This window comes from Mustela putorius, unplaced genomic scaffold (genome assembly GCF_011764305.1).
Source record: "Mustela putorius furo isolate JIRA1106 unplaced genomic scaffold, ASM1176430v1.1 tig00003858_pilon_pilon_pilon, whole genome shotgun sequence".
In the NCBI taxonomy this organism is placed as follows: domain Eukaryota; kingdom Metazoa; phylum Chordata; class Mammalia; order Carnivora; family Mustelidae; genus Mustela; species Mustela putorius.
Window position 1 is genome coordinate 53,510,798 of NW_025422010.1, and position 7,564 is coordinate 53,518,361.

General features: G+C 48.7%; 1 long non-coding RNA gene across 1 annotated transcript; it reads right to left on the reverse strand.

The window, feature by feature from the left end:
- Positions 1-5,990: 5,990 nt before the first annotated feature.
- Positions 5,991-7,035, reverse strand: LOC123387647. Its single transcript, XR_006602164.1, has 2 exons — positions 6,854-7,035; positions 5,991-6,322 (listed from the first exon to the last, which is right to left on the reverse strand). It is a non-coding gene; the product is annotated as an uncharacterized LOC123387647 (long non-coding RNA).
- Positions 7,036-7,564: the final 529 nt, after the last annotated feature.

Below are 7,564 nucleotides of genomic sequence, written 5' to 3' on the forward strand. Positions count from 1 at the left end.
TTCCACATCGCCAAGTAAGTAAGGATTTGCATGGGCAATGTTTCTTTCTTCCTGGCTCTGATGGATTCTAGAAGAGTCCTGGGGCTTTAAGAATCCTGCAAAAGGATTCCAAGAGTTCACCAAGCTTGAATGCTGGCCACAGACCCTCCCTCAGCCCTGCAGTGCGCTCACAAAGAAAACAGCCACCCAGGCTTCGGGTGCCAGCCGCTGCTCCAGGCACACACCCCATGTGCAATTTCACTTTATTTCCACAACCACCCCTGCTTGAATCCCTTCTCCCAGGTGGGACAAGGGCAGAGAGCTAAAGAGACCTGCCCCAGAGTAGCCCCCCAGTAAGTGGCAGAGCTGAGATGGGATTCCACACAGCCTGGCCCTAGGGCACATGCCAGCAACAGAGAGGCTCAGTGACTCACTCCTTGAAACCCAACAAGAGCAAGTATGATTTAGAGGGAAGACGGGGAGACAGGAAACCCAGGTGCAAGAAACAGGGGTGAGCAATAAATGGAAGAGGAGAGGCGCGGTGCTGTCTTCCTCCTGTGGTTGGTCCCGGGGCTCCCATAACTTCCAGCCACCGTGAGCAGCACGCGCTCTCCCGAGAGAGAGGGGGACCCCTGGGTGCCAGGCTGAGCACTCAGCCCCCGTAGGTCTCCTAGCTGGGGCAAATAACTTTCTTTTTTATCATGGTAAAATATACATGATCATGGTAAAATACACATTTTCCATTTTTTTCTTATGTTTTAAAGTGCATGAGTTAGCAGCATTAGCCATGGGCACTGTCCATTTCCAGAGCTTTTCATCATCCCAAATAGAAACTCTGGACCCAGTAAACAGGAACGCCCCACCCGCCCCCACGCCCATAACCCCTGTTCTACTTTCTACTGCTGAGAACTGGACTAGTGTGCGTAGCTCGTGTAAGTGCGATCATGCAGTATTTGCCCTTTTGTGTTTGGTTCATGTCACTTAGCACGATGTCTTCCAGGTTCCTTCCCATTGTCCATGTACTAGGATCGTATCCGTGTTAAGGTTCAGTAATGTGTGCGTCTACCACACGTTGCTGATTCAGTCATCTGCCGATGGGCTGTTCCCACCTTTGGGCTGTTGTGAACAGAGCTGCTGGGGACACTGTACAGGGACCGGCTCGAGACCCTTCTTCCAAGGTTTTGAAGCCTATGCCTCCGAGTGGAGTTGCTGGGTCATATGGCAATTCTGTGTTTAACATTTGGAGGAGCCGCCAGACTCATTTTATTTTTAGACTTTTTTTTTTCTTCTCTCAGAATCCTTGGCATAAATAAGCTTCCTAATTATTTCCCTGGGCCAACAAGCAGATTTTTCCAGCCCATTCTCCAGGAAGCATCAGCCCTTGCAATGTGTCCTTAGTCCAAGGCTCCTCACGGGGGTCTGCTGAGTGAAATGCAAGCACCTGCCCATAGGTCCTTTCCCCTCTTTAGCTTGACTTTGCAACAGCCTGGACTCCTCTTTCTTCGAGAGCCACTTTTCACATCTGTTTCCTTTACAGTTGCTCTCTCTCTACAATATAAGTTCTGTGGGACAGGGACAATTTTTTCTCTTATTTTCTATTATATTCTCAAAGCATAATATGGTATCTGGCACATAGCAGGTGCTCAAGAAACACTTGATGAAGAAGAGAAAGTAAGATCTACTTCTATAGCCTTTCTATACGTTGTCTCACTTAATCCTTATAATGCTCTATAAAGGGACGCTTAGCCCTATTTCACAGTCAAAAAACAGGACCAGAGAGTTTAAATCACTTCCCCAAAAGTTGGCATGGCTAGAAACATTTCTTTTCTACCTGTAATCCAAGTGGAAGTGGTGAAAGTGTGCACCAGCATCACTGAAGGAAACTGGTTCTCAAAGGACCCCCCAGCTATTCCTGAGGCCCTAAGGAGGCTGCCCCTGCCAGTGGGCACGCTCTTGCCCCTTCCTGATTCTGGACTTGAGGTTCTGTGGCAGAACTGCCCTCCGGGCCCCTCAGCGAGGACCTTTTCCATGTTCCACACAAAGCAGAGGCCAGGCAGTGACACTTAACAGAACTGTCCCGACAGTGTGAGGATAATGAAAGCACCATCTAGAAAATAAACTACAAACATCCTGGGGCTCACACCTGCACCCAGGGCTCCTCATGGTGCTGCCTGGCCTTACCAGCCTGGTCCTTGGTCCCCCACTAGGCCAGGCAGCTCAGCCCCACCAACACAGCCGAGCCCCCCCGCCACCACCCATCTTAGTTTGTTCCAGCTGCCACTGCAGACAGGCTGGCTTAACCGAAACAGATTCTCTCACATTCCTGGAGGCTGAAAGCCTGAGATCCAGGGGTCACCAGGGCAGGTTCCTTCTGAGGCCTTTCTCTTGTAGAGAGATGGCTGCCTTCTCCCCGTGTCCTTGCATAGTCTTCCCTCTGCGTGTGTCTGGGCACAATCTCTTCTTCTGAGGACACAACATAACGGATTAGAGCCCCTCCTATTGACCTCATTTTACCGTAATGGCCTTTTTAGAGCCCCTGTCTCCAAATACAGTCACATTCCAAGCCACTGGTGGTTAGGGCTTTAGCATATAAAGGGGGTGGGGACCAGACACAATTTTGCCCAACACAACTCAGCCCCGAGCGCACTTCTCCACTCTGTAGGAGGAGGGCCCCATTCTGCTCCAAGTTGAGTTAATCTCAATGACCTCCTCCAAAGATGACTGCAAACAGATTGATTCATCTCGGTTCCTCCTATCAAGTGGGGAAAAAGCTCAAGGTACACGGTTATGTATAAAAGAAAGTGTGTCTGGTGGGGACGATGAGCTAAAGGTGCCCACTGAGCTGTCAGACTGTAAGGTCTTCTCTTCCCAAAGTGTTTCCGCAGGATAGGAGTTATGAGATGATGTGGAAAGGGGGCAAGGTCGAGGTGGGATGTTGAAAAGGAAGTCTATGCTCAGTCCGGAATTCTGCTCCTCCTGGAATCTGAGCCCCTGAGTTTAATCCCGTGAATGAAGCTGCTGCCTCTCCTGGGGGACCGAATACCTTGCGTCACACGTATCAATGCAGGACCACAAAGCATGGCTTTCTTCCTCTCCTGGAACCATAAATCAAGGACTGTTCTCCACTCATCTGCTCGCCAGCTCTTGGCAGCGTTCTCTGGACCTCGGGGCTCTTTGAGTACTTACAGTCTTTGTTCAAATAAGCGGCCTCCTGATGGCTGGCCCAGATGTGAGGCCCACATCTGGAAACTATCCCTTGTCTTGGCCCAGGCGTTCAGGTCTGGGAGACGTGTGTGTGTCAGGTACACCCACACCCTGCCTGGGGATCCACACATACGGCCCGGGGCAGGACAGAGGTCTTGGGACACAGGCAGCTTGGATTGGAGACAGTGTGTTGGGTTAAATCCCAGTGGGCAGTCATTTGGAAAATTCTGGGACCTGTCAACACAGGGGTACTCCTATCCGATCATCCTTCCTTGGATTTCTTGGCAGGCCCCCCGGTGCCAGGCCTGCTGCAAGCATCTAGCATACAACCCATGGAACTTGTTGTATCTTGCTGATGCCCCGATTTTGGTCCATGGATGGGAAATGGTTTTCCGAGCTTAGGACCCAGTCTCCTAGTTTGGGGATTTATACCTGAGACTTATGGTGTGATTTCAGGGGGCTCCTTTTCTTAAAGAAAATGCTGTGCTATTTTGTGCTATTAAGCCAAAAACACAGTATGACTTACTCTGGACCAAGAGGAGGAAGGAAATGCTCTGTTCGCCATTCCTAAGGAACAGCGAGCACCAAAGAATGGTTTGTGTGCCAGAAGGAGGGGGCATTTCTCCAGAGTTTGAGCAAGTGCTTATACCAGGTACTTGGGCTGGTCCTCACTCACAGATTTAGGGGTCTGAGTGACCCTATGAACCTAGAAGGATCCTCATGGATGTGCCTGCCTGACCTCACCACCACTACTCTTCTTCTTCTTCTTCTTCTTCTTCTTCTTCTTCTTCTTCTTTTTTTTTTTTTTACCTTGAATGCATTTTAAAATTTCTCAAGTAGAAAGAACTTAAAATACAGATCAAACAAAAAAAATTACTCCCCAAATTCCAACAACAGGGATAACTACTGTTAACATTTCAGTATGCCAATCCATTTCTCCTATGTATGTAGAAACACTTCCAAAATAATGAAAGGCAACTGTATAATACCATACTATAATACCATTCTATAACCTAATTTCTATTAACTATCTCATATTTCTGTATCAAAAATATACATCTGTGGTCTTCACAGCAGTACTGCTGCTCAGGAGAGGGCTAAAAATCTGAGAAGACATTTTTAGTTGTTACAATAATGGGGGGTCAGAGGAAGGGGTGGGAGATACATGATGGGCAGTTAGAAAGGAAGAGACCAGGAAATGAGATTTTTCTACAATGCTTAGTTCAGCTCTAATTTGTAATGTCCTGATGGATATTCATGAAGGTGGGGGAAAAAAAATAATGATTTCAGCTCAAAACCTAGCTCCATTTAACATATAAACACAAAATTTTTGGCATGATTTTAGTATACCCCGAATTTTATAACAATGCAGCTCATGAGTTTTGTTTTGTTTACCCTTTTCACTATGAACTGTCAACTCAACCATTTGGGAATCTCATTGGCAATGGAAAAGCCACCTGTAACATCTAAGTCACCAGTACAACCACTGGATCTGTGTGTTAGTCACTGCTTTCATAATGATTATACATACCTGGGAATATACTTATTCAGCCTTTTCTTCCCTAAAGTCAGATACAGAGAGTGTCTGTAAGCATTTAAGGGAACTTGGTCTTCTATCAAATCCCAACTTATTTAAATGCAGATTCAAGCACCTGGCTTCTTCATGTTATATTCAAATGTAGTTGTACCTAAAAATTTGCAAATTGAAACTATCATCTGTTGGCTCTGCACACCCCTTCTGAGTCTGCTCTCCACCCCTGGGCTAGAAACCTCCACGTTACACCTTCCAGATTCCTTCCCCTCTGACTTCTCTGAGCGTCTACCAGTGGGAGGCACTGGGGGATGGAAGTGATCAGGGAGACACCATTTTGCCCTGTCTTCTGAGTTATGTGGTGTGGACAGTGACAGCCACGGAGGCCCTGTGACTGGAGGCCCTGGGTGACATCATTTTCCCCTTTGTTTCTCCAACTCTAGGGAGCAGTGAGTCCCTATAGCTTTTAATCCTGTAAAACCCCCTTACCTTCCTCTATATGCTCTTCCAGCCCTTCCCAAACCTTATAAAGGATTCCCTGGAATAATTTACTTCTGTTTGAAATACTTAAGAGTGGTTTGTTTTTCTGACTGGACACAAAAAGGATAAAAAACATTTAAGATGTTATTCTGTTTAACTTGTTTATATTATGGTCGGGCCATTATATCCTTTTTTAAAAAAAAATTATGCACTTGGCAGTGAAAAGGTACAAACTTCCAGTTATAAAATAAAAAAGTCATGGGGCGCCTGGGTGGCTCAGTGGGTTAAGTCGCTGCCTTCGGCTCAGGTCATGATCTCAGGGTCCTGGGATCGAGTCCCGCATCGGCCTCTCTGCTCAGCAGGGAGCCTGCTTCTCTCTCTCTCTCTCTGCCTGCCTCTCTGTCTACTTGTGATCTCTGTCTGTCAAATAAATAAAATCTTAAAAAATAAATAAATAAAATAAAAAAGTCATGGGGAGGTAGTGTACAGTATCATGATTATAGTTAATAATACTGTATTGCAAAAAAATAGTAACAATACTGTATTGCACATTTGGAAGTTCCTAAGAAAACAGATCTGAAAAGTTCTCATCACCAGAGAAAAATCTGTTATGAAAGTAAGGTGATGAATGTTAATTTTTTACTGTGGTAATCATTTTGCAATATATACAAATATCACATCATTATGTTGTGCACCTAAAACTAATGTGTTATATGTCAATTATTCTGCACTTAAAAAAGTATGCACTTGGGTCAATATATTACCTACAAATTTAATTTTGGGTCAACAAAGGGCGGTATTGCAAAATATTTATTACTGTAAAACAGTGGTGTTGGAAGTACCGTCAAGGACGTGGAGACAAGGGGAAAGCTGTGCTTTGTTATTGGGAATATAAATTGGCACAGCCTTCATGAAAAACAGTATGGAAGTTCCTCAAAAAATTAAAAGTTGATCTCACCATGTGCCTCAGCAGTCCTACTTCTGGGTAAATACGCAAAGGAAATGAAGCCGGTGTCTGCGAGATGCCCGCACTCGCTCCCACGCTCGCTGCGGCATTGCACGGAGCAGCCGAGGAGAGCCGCGCCGTGTGGCCGCCACGGTGGACGCCTAAAGGAAATACGTCTCGATCTGTAACGGAATATTATTCAGCCATGAAAATTACAGCTCAGAAGTGCTGGCCGAGGAATAGAGGCCTAGGGGCTGGGGGTCGGGTAAGGCGGGGAGAAGCTGGTCTCTGGGGGCACGCGTGGATGGGGGGGGGGGTAAGTTCCAGGGGATTTAATGCACCGCTGGTGCCCGCGGCCACCAGCCCTGCACTGGGTGTTTTAACTGTGCTCAGAGAGCGGTCGCAAGTGGCTCCCCACGCCAGAACGGTCACTGGCGAGGCAGTAACCGTGCGTTAGCGTCGTGTGGTGATCGTTTTACAACGTGCGGCCTATTGCACTAGCACACGCACGGGGGTGGGGGTGGGGTGTCAGGGAGACCTCAGGGAAGCTGGCACGGGTTCGTCTGAAGAAGTGTGGAGCCTGAGCGGGCAGAAGACAACTCCTCCATGTCACCAGCGGCTTTTCCACAGCCCGTCCGTGCCCCTATTTGACACCGCGAACTCTCAGCCTTTTCACGACGCCGCCGCACTTCGGTGACTCTCCTCGTACTTACGGCTCGCACGGCATTGCCAGGCCCGCGACGACCGCGCCTAACAGAACTCAGTTTCGCTACAGGCTCTCCTTCCTGGATGTGCGTTTTCCTCAGAAAGACCAACAAAGGCCGCCCTCGGGGAACGCACGGCGGGAGCCCGGGAGGCTGCAGCGCAGGCGGCCTCGAGGGCGGGGCCGCGCGCACGGAGCACGCAGCGGGCGCGTCCACGCCGCTCTGCTCGCGACGCCGTCGCCCGGAGCCCCGCCCCCGGCCGGAGCCCCGCCCCCGCGCTTTGCGCAGACGCAGCGCACACCGGCGCGGGCTGTGAGGTCCACCACCGCCTCCGTGGTCGCAGGGGAGGGTCCGTTGGTCCCAGTCCTCTGAAGCGGAGGCAGGGAGCAAACGCATCGGCCCTTGCTGGATCTCTGCCTTGAGGCCAGGGTCGTCTCTGAGCAAAGGATTTTGCTTTGGCGCCTAGGTTCTGAAGATAGAGGTCTTCTGAAGGGAGCTACCATTCCTGAAAGGGCTTCAAGAGTCGTTGCAGAGACGCGTAAATCTCCCAGCTTTCATCACAAGCCTAAGGAGAGACATAGCTACTCAACTCTTCATCTTCCCACCATATTTCATGATTTCCACCCGAAATCTTGTGAAATCCTTGGCTTCCCCTTCCCATTCACCCACCGGATCCAGCCACTCGTCAAATTTAGTGGATTGGGCAGGCAGGGGGTTTCT